Raw genomic sequence first — 10166 nt, 5'->3', positions numbered from 1 at the left:
GTTCCACCTTGCCGCTCTTGGCAGGTATCGATCATCTGGTAACGCCAGTGGTTTCACCAAGTGAGTATGCTCCGCATACAACAACTGTAACAAAATAACATCAATAGAATCAAATACAGAATCTTAAATTGACAGTACAAGAAATATGTACTTGGAAAAAAAACTTGTACTAGCCAATCATACCAGCAAATAGACGACACAACCAGTGATGTCCTCGGGAGTGTTGTAGTTCTGATTGATTTTCTTCTCTAAGAAACTATGTATCAGGTCAGGCCAAGATACATTCTTTGAATTCTCGAGATCATTAACTAAACCAAAGTACTTTTCTTTAAGTTTATGAGCATCTTTTGTTGTAAAAAACAAAGTAATACACATAAACATGCATAGTAGCTTGACCATATCTTCAATAGTTTGTTCAGTTTCTACTCTTGGTATCATGTACTCCATATATTCATCATCTTCACTATCCGGTACTTGTTCATTTTCAGTATCATCCTCATTGTCTTCATCACTGTCTTCACCACCTTCAGATTCAGAATTCTTCTTCTTGATTCAAGTACGCTTGAGCAGGTTCAGGATCGCATTTTATAGCATTGGTCTTGTAACCATGTTGCTATCATAAAAGTGTCTAATATAGAATGGTTTATGTCTCCATCCACCACCTCCCATCAAAAAGGTGTCATCAGTTCTTCTTCCTGCCATTCTTGGCATTCCAAATATTACACCCATTTTTCCTGGTGTCGACGTGACAATGTGTGTTTCACCTCTTCTAACAAACTCAAATGTGAGCTCATTCTTGAGTCGACCCCTTTTGTAACACTTCAAGTACTTTTTAACGGCACCTTCCAACTTTTCCCAATGACTTTCTGTGTACTTAGTGTGCCAGAACATCAAGAATATCTGTCCATAAGAATATTCACCTATCTTTTGTAATTGGGATTCACTCAAAGTATAATTACTTGCCTTCATTTTGGCAACCAGGCTATGTAATTCTGTGAAACTAGACCTATACAACTTCCTAACAGATTTTGGCACAACCTTACCTGCAAAATTTAATTGGTTTTATTTCAGTATAACATTTATGGACTGCACATTCATCATCTCAGAAACACAAACAATCAGTATTGGCCTTATGTACTGCATATCCAAAGATCATTATCACATAAAGGAAAAAAAAAGTTGATGCATAATAAAGAAACTAATGAATTTACAGTACATAAACACTACAATGTCTCAGTGTTTGCAAATATAGGTATGCCACACACTGTTATTCAACAGTTTTTGAATTATGTACTGACAATTTATGTGCCAGAAACACAAACAATGATAAATATACACATAAACAATGTTACCCTTTCACTATTGGACTTATGTACTACCAAAAAACAACCTAATTCATAAAAAACCTCAGTATTTGATATATGTACTTGTGGTTTTATGTATCAGAAAAAAAAACACATTGCATATCACTTTTAATTATTATTCTACAGTTTTTTAGTTATGTACTGCCAATTCTAAGCGCTAGAAACACAAAGTAGAAGTTGCATGTAAACTATGATGGGTATTCTTCAATTTTTCATCAGTACGTCGCATATGTACTGATGGATCTATGTCCCTGAAACACAAAAAAACATACTAAAAGTGTTAGAAATAGTACCTTTTTTCTTATTTGCTGCCTTTTTACTTTGTGTTCTTCCTTTTCGGCTTAGTAAATCTGGAGATTCATCGTCCGATGAACTTTTAGCAGCTTTCTTCTTTGATTTTGGTGTGACAACCTTTTTACTCTTTTTCCTCGTTGATTTTCGTCTTGGAATTCTTGAATCTTCTTCTGATGACCTAGGAGCACCTCTAGAATCCGTTATTGTTTCTTCTTCTTGTATTGTTATTTTGATTTTTCTTGTAACCATTATCAGAATCTAGGTTTTTAGGTTTTTCTCTGAATCAGAATCGTTGTTTTCAAACTAGCAAAATCTCTGAATGAATTTGGGTTTTGTTTTCTCTTTGAGAATGAATTTTGAGATCTGTTTATATCTCAATCATTTTGATTCTCTCTGAATTCTCTATGTGAAGTTTCTCTCTGCAGTAATGTTAAAATTCATTTATTGAATTTCTGACCGTTTCAGCGATTTTCGTACGGGAAACAAAACCGTAAGAAAGTGGTGCATTCGTCACACGTGTTTAGTCTTAGGGTAAGATGGTCATTTTGCTAGTTTCAAAATACTATGGACCTAATGATAAGTCTAAAACCCGGTTGGACCCTAGTATAACTAACTTAATGGGCTTAGGACCAAACAACAAATTTTCCAATTTGGAATCGTACTGGTGGACTGGGCCTTGGCATATATCTGCTAGGTCTTAGTCGAACTTCTCCTGGGCACTGATAAAAAGAGGCGAAATAGTGAAGATGGAGGGGGAAGAAGGGAGCGCAGCGGCAGAGCCTTACTTAGAAGACTAGGGTTTGAAGTTTTACTTATCCTAATACGTTTTTGCTTGGCTAGTTTCATTTGAATATGTTTATGGTTTTTGGGAAAGTCATATCTAGCTAGAGCCATGTTAGGATTTAGGTAGAAACCAATTTTATTATGAAAACTCTACGTTTACTAGGTATCACCGGGGCCTTACGACCCCGGATCAACCACTGGTTAGTTTTATGCATCATGTAATCGTCAGAATCCGACATAGGGTTTCTAACTTGGTAAGTTCCGTGAAAATATTTTAAATATCATTAATATGCTTTTATTATCCAGGTATCTCCACTGATATGGTCCGGTTTATGATACCTAGGTATTATCATTAGTGATTTCTTAAAAAAAAAAAATAATCTTGGTGCCTTTCTTATTTGTTGATTCCTGGTGATTAAATGGTGATGACGGATTAACCGTGAATATCACCTGTGAAAGATGGCATCCAAAGCATAATATGGCTTTGGCGGATGATATTGGGCGTTTTTATCTAACAAATTATAACATGCAAGCTTAAGCGTCGTTTGAATGCAATAAGTCTAAACGAAATGGATTAAAAAGTACGGAGCTAAACTGAAGATACCCGTAGGATAGTTAAAAAGTTTCTTCCTTCCTTAGTCATAGTTGTACTGGCTCTTATAGCAGCTTCTGCTTCAAAGTTGTGCGTGGAAGTTGGGAAGGGTAGCAAAATATAATAAAGCAATCCAGAAAATCTATTACGAATAATAGAATGGCATGATCTGGATAAGAATTTATATTATCAAGAAAAATAAATAATTAATACTAATTTCACTATAGTACAGTAGTCTAGTCGGTGGGTGATGGTATGGTAAAACTTCGATAAATTAATAATCTTGGGACTGCTAAAATTCTATCAATTTAGCGAAGTATTAATTTATCGATAAATTAATAAGTTATTAGTATATCGAAAACATACCAAATTTAACTTTTAAATTTCTGAAAATAAGATATATATCTAGAGATTTTGTTTTCAATTCAAATTATTTTTTAATTATTGGCGTATTATGTGTATAAATGTAAATACTTTGATGTTAAAATTGAAATAATAAGAAGAGAACACAACAAAATCATTTTGGAACTTCTCAAAGAGCACAAAAAATTATAGACGGAGTCCAGTGTATTACAAATGTGAATAAAATATAAATAAGACGTTATATATAGTATAGTGCTATTACCCTGATTATTAATTTACATATTAGTTGGGTCCTGTTAGAAACTTCAAATTTTTATTATCTTATATAAATTTAGTGATGTTATTAATTTATCACACTGGCCCAAGTCGGGACTGGCAAAAAATATTATCTTAACCAAATTATTAATTTACCGCGGATTGGCAGTTCCACTGTACCAGCTACCTGAGTTTGAAACTCGACAGCAACAAATTCTTCATCGACCAAAAAATAATAATATAATGAATAATGCAAAAGTCATGGGAGATGTTCAAGCAATTGTACCTTTTAACTCAACCATAAACCAGGTGAACCATACGATAATATGACCAATATAAACTGGAGTTATGAGCAACTAACCCCAAAAGTAAATAAACGTGTTTTTGACCCGTACATGAATTTCGAGCTTCCCTTTTTTGGCATTCAACTATTCTTAAATTGTTGTAGTCTTTTTTGAGTCGAGATTTTTCTAGACGTTGTTTGAATTCTCGCAGTCTGTATTTTTGTTTTGATTTTAACTTCTCCAGATTTTTGTGGACGGATATCATGTATTTGTAAATTTTATTATCAGACCCACCTTTAGAGAAAAGACCGATGTATGCTCGTTATTTACACACTTTATATGTCCCGATCTCGTAAAAATGCAATCATCTCCTTGTCGATTTCCTTGAGTGTTAAATCGCGGTTGTCTTCCTCATCTTCAATGAAATTTTCATTCTTCAAATAGGCCCCGAGCATCTTACTTTCGTGTGATAGTAAGATGCCAATGATGCAATGACACTTAACGTCATTCTTAACCCGATTAATATCATACAACATCAAAAACTTAGAAATGTAATTCGTTTGATATTTTTTTCTTTAGTATTTTTATATTGTTTGAATTTTTGTAGCGGATGCTCTCCTTTTTTTTCCATAATCTTTCGTGCACTTTTTCGTGTCAAGTTCATGTTTAAACGATTCTTTTTGTTAAATCGCCCCGCGGATTCGCAGTTCCACTGTACCAGCTACCTGAGTTTGAAACTCGTCAGCAACAAATTCTTTATCGATCAAAAAATAATAATATAATGAATAGTGCAAAAGTTATGGGAGATGTTCAAGCAATTGTACCTTTTAACTCAACCATAAACCTGGTGAACCATACGATAATATGACCAATATAAACTGGAGTTATGAGCAACTAACCCCAAAAGTAAATGAACGTGTTTTTGACCCGTACATGAATTTCGAGCTTCCTTTTTTTTTGGCATTCAACTATTCTTAAATTGTTGTAGTCTTTTTCGAGTCCACATTTTTCTAGACGTTGTTTGAATTTTCGCAGTCTGTATTTTTGTTTTGATTTGAACTTCTCCAGATTTTTATGGACGGATATCATGTATTTGTAAATTTTATTATCAGACCCACCTTTAACGAAAAGACCGATGCATGCTCGTTATTTACACACTTTATATGTCCCCATCTCGTAAAAATGCAATCTTCTCCTTGTCGATTTCCTTGAGTGTTAAATCGCGGTTGTCGTCCTCATCTTCAATGAAATTTTCATTCTTCAAATAGGCCCCTAGCATCTTACTTTCGTGTGATAGTAAGATGCCAATGATGCGATGACACTTATCGTCATTCTTAACCCGATTAATATCATGCAACATCAAAAACTTAGAAATGTAATTCGTTTGATATTTTTCTCTTTAGTATTTTTATATTGTTTGAATTTTTATAGCTCATGATCTCCTTTTTTCCCCATAATCTTTTGTGCACTTTCTCGTGTCAAGTTCATGTTTAAACGACTCTTTTTATTAAATCGCCCCCAATTCTAGATGTCATTTTGTTGATCTGGATCCTCAAATAAGTTCTCCAATTTTTCTTCGTGATTTGAATATTTGGGATCTTGATTAAGGACCCGTAAGAATCCTGCAAGAAGTGTTTACTTGTTCTTTTTTTATTTAACGCGTTCTTGCTCTTCTTTGCATCACTATCAGTCTTACCTTCCATGAGCTCTTGATTCTTTACACGGTTTAATTACCTTGTTGTCAAGCAATGATTGTCTTTTCCTCCGTCTTTAGGCGTCACCCTACCTTTGTCCCTGTCCCAAAATTTAATATTGCATAATAGTTTAGTCCACATTCAACATGCTATTACATGTTATATTCTCAACCTTTGATTTTGATATTTTGCTACGTATTTTGGTTATCCAATATAAGTTTCTTAATTTAATATGTTTCCGATGTTGTTGAATTTCTAATTTTTTTCACTGCTAGGTAAATGCTCGGTATATAAGGACTAAGTAAAATACTTGATTATGGTCAAGTAAACTGACAATCAAGATGTAATGACATCCAACGTTCAAAGAAATTCAATGTGTAATATGTTTTTTATCGTCAATGAGAATCAATTGGCCATGCCTCTCGACCAGTGCTTAACTAAGTTACTTTGGCTCAACTAAAAAAACATGGTAATGCATTAGTTTCTCAAATAAGAGTTGTTATATCTGAGAAATAAAATTGCAAAATTTAAAGACATGATTTTCCAAAATATGAAAATACGATGAAGCTGCAACTCACTGTGCCTTATCTAATCTACCACTACCCGTAATTTGTTGTTTAAATTGCAAATCCATGAGTTTAAATTTTCTTAATAAGTTGATGTTGTACTTGTACAATGCAAAGATTGCTATCCGAATAATATGTTATGGTTTTTATATTAAATTAAAATTTTATAAAGCGAGAATTTCGTAAAAATATATTATAGAGTAAGAAATAGTTTGAAAATGACGACCAATAATGATAAGCATTCGTGAAACAAATAATCCTTAATAATTAATTAATCTAAATATTATATAGTCGCATTACCAGCTTTATCTTGTTGTTTATTGTTACCTCTTTCATAAAGTTATGCTGGTGAAATCAATGTATCAATTATGACTTTGTACGTTTCCTTTTATTCTGTTTTTGATGCACATATATTATTTAGAGTTGTTTGGATTTATGCACATTTTCATTGAACAGTAGGAAAATGTAACCTCATTTTTGTCCATTAATCCGTGAATTCTTTTTAAAATTTCCTCGCATGATATTTCTGCTCCAGAGTTGATTTCATTACAGGCGTAATTATTTTTGGTGTCTTATTGTTTGAGTTTACAAAGATTTGATCTTTCTATTTTCATATCTCATAATATGTTGTGGGCTTAACGGTGATCCGACTAAAATGTGGCCCATCTTAATATTTCAATACGTACTAAAACTAAAAAGTGAAAACTACAGGGAGACCCATTTTCCCTGATGTTTCTACTGTGAAATCCACGTTCCCAAAATTAAAGGCGCGCACCCAAATTCTGGAAGAAAATTATTCTCAAATTCAAAATATATAAAATTCTGTTTCTGTCTTTTTTTTTCTTCTTCTTCTTTTTCTTCTTCTCCACTATACCTAGATCTCAGAAAAAGGGAGAGATTCGATTGATTTCGAGAACAAATTCATGCCTAAATTCGATTGATCTCAACAACAGCACAAAATCGTCTTCTTCTTCGAATTAACAACGAACCCTCTTACTACCGATTCTCTTCATTACAATTTCAATTCACTACTGTTATTAATGGTAGCAGCAAAAATCCCTAAATGGGTTTGTAGAACACGGTTTGGTCATCATAGATTTATGATCAAAACTTGTTTTCAATGAAGATTTTGAAATGAATTTCAGATTTTTATGAAACTCTCAGCCGTGAATTGAGTTGGAGTAAGCAATACTGGATGAGTTGTGAAGAAGGTTTAATTGCAGATGATGGTGTAAATACATGATTTTGACCAAGAACCCCCGAATAACTGAAAGATAATGGTTTGCGTGGGAGTTAATGAAACATGAAAGAAGATGATGATGTGATTATGACTGCATAACATGTCATTAAGTCGAGAAACTGTCTGCATAACATGTTATGCATTCGTGAAAATGGATGCATAATCTGTTATGCATCTACAAAATTTGTTGCATAACTTGTTATGCAGTCCAGAAAACCTGCATAACCTGTTATGCGTCCGAAAATATGGCTACATAATGCATTATGCATCGAGAAAATAGATGCATAACCTGATATGCATCAGTAAATATGGATGCATACTGCATTATGCATCAATTTTTTATATGTACGGCTAAAATCAACCAAAAAAATGGTAATATAACTTGTTATAGATGCATAATTTTGTTATCCAAACGCATAATTTGTTATGCAGTGGAGAAAATGGTCGCATAATTCGTTATGCGTCTGCAGAATGTGTTATGCATCGTTTTTGGTGACTGCATAATGCTTAAGTGTCAAGTTTTCAAAAAAAATCCCTAAAATGAGGATCACCTCCGATTTTTTCGTTAAAAACAAAAATTTGATATTCTTGTTTGTACTCGTTGCGTAGCTCTTTTAAAAAAATTTCCAACGATATAAAATTTGTAAAATTTTAAGGCGCGGATTTTTAGATATGTTATGTCCAAGTTGCGCTGCCATTTATACCCCTGCGTAACGAGTTATGCCTGAAAACATAGTATGCATAACCAGTTATGTATTGATTCATATAATTATGAATGTCACGGTATACAAAATTAATTGTGGGTCTGATAATGAGAATATTATTTTTTTTTGTCTCCCCATAATTTCCCCAACTGAAAACCTGCTCCTCTAAATCTTCGTTATTACTTTACTTTTTGAGAAAATATAAGAAATTAATGACAAACAAATAAAACTGTTTTGGAAAAAGAAAACTAAATTTTATAAGACGTGTCATCGCATAAAATGGGCCACCACATTGTATATGATCTCCATGTTGTCCTACACCCGCATGACCACACATTACTTCTCTCACCACAATCTCCTATCCTATCACCCTTAAATTACTCAATACAATGGCGACAAACATTGAAATACACAACATTAATATTCCGTTCACACCCTAAGAAAACAACTACCGTATCCTTAAAGCCTTATACTAAGAAAACAACTATTGTATCCTTAATCTAATAATAACTACACACAACTCTATAAAACAGCAGCCGCAGCCACAGCCGCAGAGTTCTAACACAAGAAATCCCCATGATAATCCAAATCAAGGATCACATTTACATTTTATCAAAGCAATGCTTGTCGAAAACTTATACAGTCAGCCTTAGTTGATTCCCAAGCTTTCATGGTCAATGAAAACAAAAATCCAAACTGATACAACAAAATCATACAGACAACAATTGTGGAAAACAAATAGCATGAAAACAAATGTCTGGCTGCTCAGGAAAAAGCCCTGAACCTTACCAAAAAGCACCCCCTTTCTTAAATTTTGATTGAATTCAAAAAGAGGCGTGATACTGAGCCCTGAACTTTACCTCCTCTCTTAGTTAAAGCAATGATTTAAAAATCAAAAGAGGACGCAGAAGAACAATAAATCCCACCGGCAAAACTAATACCAGTCGAGATAAAAAGAAAAAAATAATCGGTCCAGAAAATGGTTGCACACTAACCCATCTCAAAGCCTGCAAGCTCAAATCAAATTCATTAGCTGAATTTGTTTTCACAATAGTTTCAATGGGTCAAAATCCATAAAGTAAAAAAAAAAAGATAGTGAGAGTCATATCTGCGGCTCACTCAGAAGATAAGAAAAAAATAAAATAAATCAACACAGCACATCGACTAAACAGGATTAATCAAAAGAAAACAACAAATAAAGAACCTAAACAGAACATATCAACATAAAGAAAAAAAATAATCATGAAAATTGAAAAAGAAAGAGATAAAAAATCAACAACCAAATTAAAGTCATGGCTTGTTTAACATTCGTACTAAGAAACTCTCACCTGCAAAGCCCAAACCACGTCAAAACAAATAGAAAATCGAAAAATCAACACAAATAACAGAAAAGGAAAAGAACCTAATCTCAGTCTGGTTCCTTACCATTGATCTTAGTTGAGATTAAATTCATCATTACTGGTAAACATACAGTATTTTGTGAAAGCAAAACACAATAGAATGCACTAAGCAAAAAACTAACCCTATGATTCCATGTTAAAGTTTTTAAACCTAGGACCCAATAATATCATTTACACTCCTCTTGTCAACTGCCAAACTTTTATTCCACACCGTTCTCCCCCTTAGTCTTTATCATCTACAGGCAGTAATTGCACTCCCGTATCTGGAAGAAAAAATTCATGGCTGAAATCGAAAAAGAGAAATACAGAAGCATGGGAAACAAAAAGAGAAAAACACTGTGATTATATCCTTCGTGGTACTGAGATTGATGTAATTAATACTAGAAATAATTAGAAGAACAAACAGAGATAAGAGATGACAAAATCATTAAAAGATAATAACATGATAGCAACACAGATAACATAGATCAAAGAGAATTTTGTGCAAATTAGTCTCTCTCCACCACCTTATACTTTTTGATTCAGAGATCAAGAGAGAAACAAACCAACTCTTGTATTCGCAAAAACTGAGAGGACCGAGAGGACCTCAATGTAAGACAGATTTTCATAATGGTGCATGTATACTCG

The sequence above is a fragment of the Papaver somniferum genome, chromosome 3 (assembly GCF_003573695.1).
Source record: "Papaver somniferum cultivar HN1 chromosome 3, ASM357369v1, whole genome shotgun sequence".
Taxonomy (NCBI): Eukaryota; Viridiplantae; Streptophyta; class Magnoliopsida; order Ranunculales; family Papaveraceae; genus Papaver; species Papaver somniferum.
Note: the sequence above shows the minus strand (reverse complement) of the source record.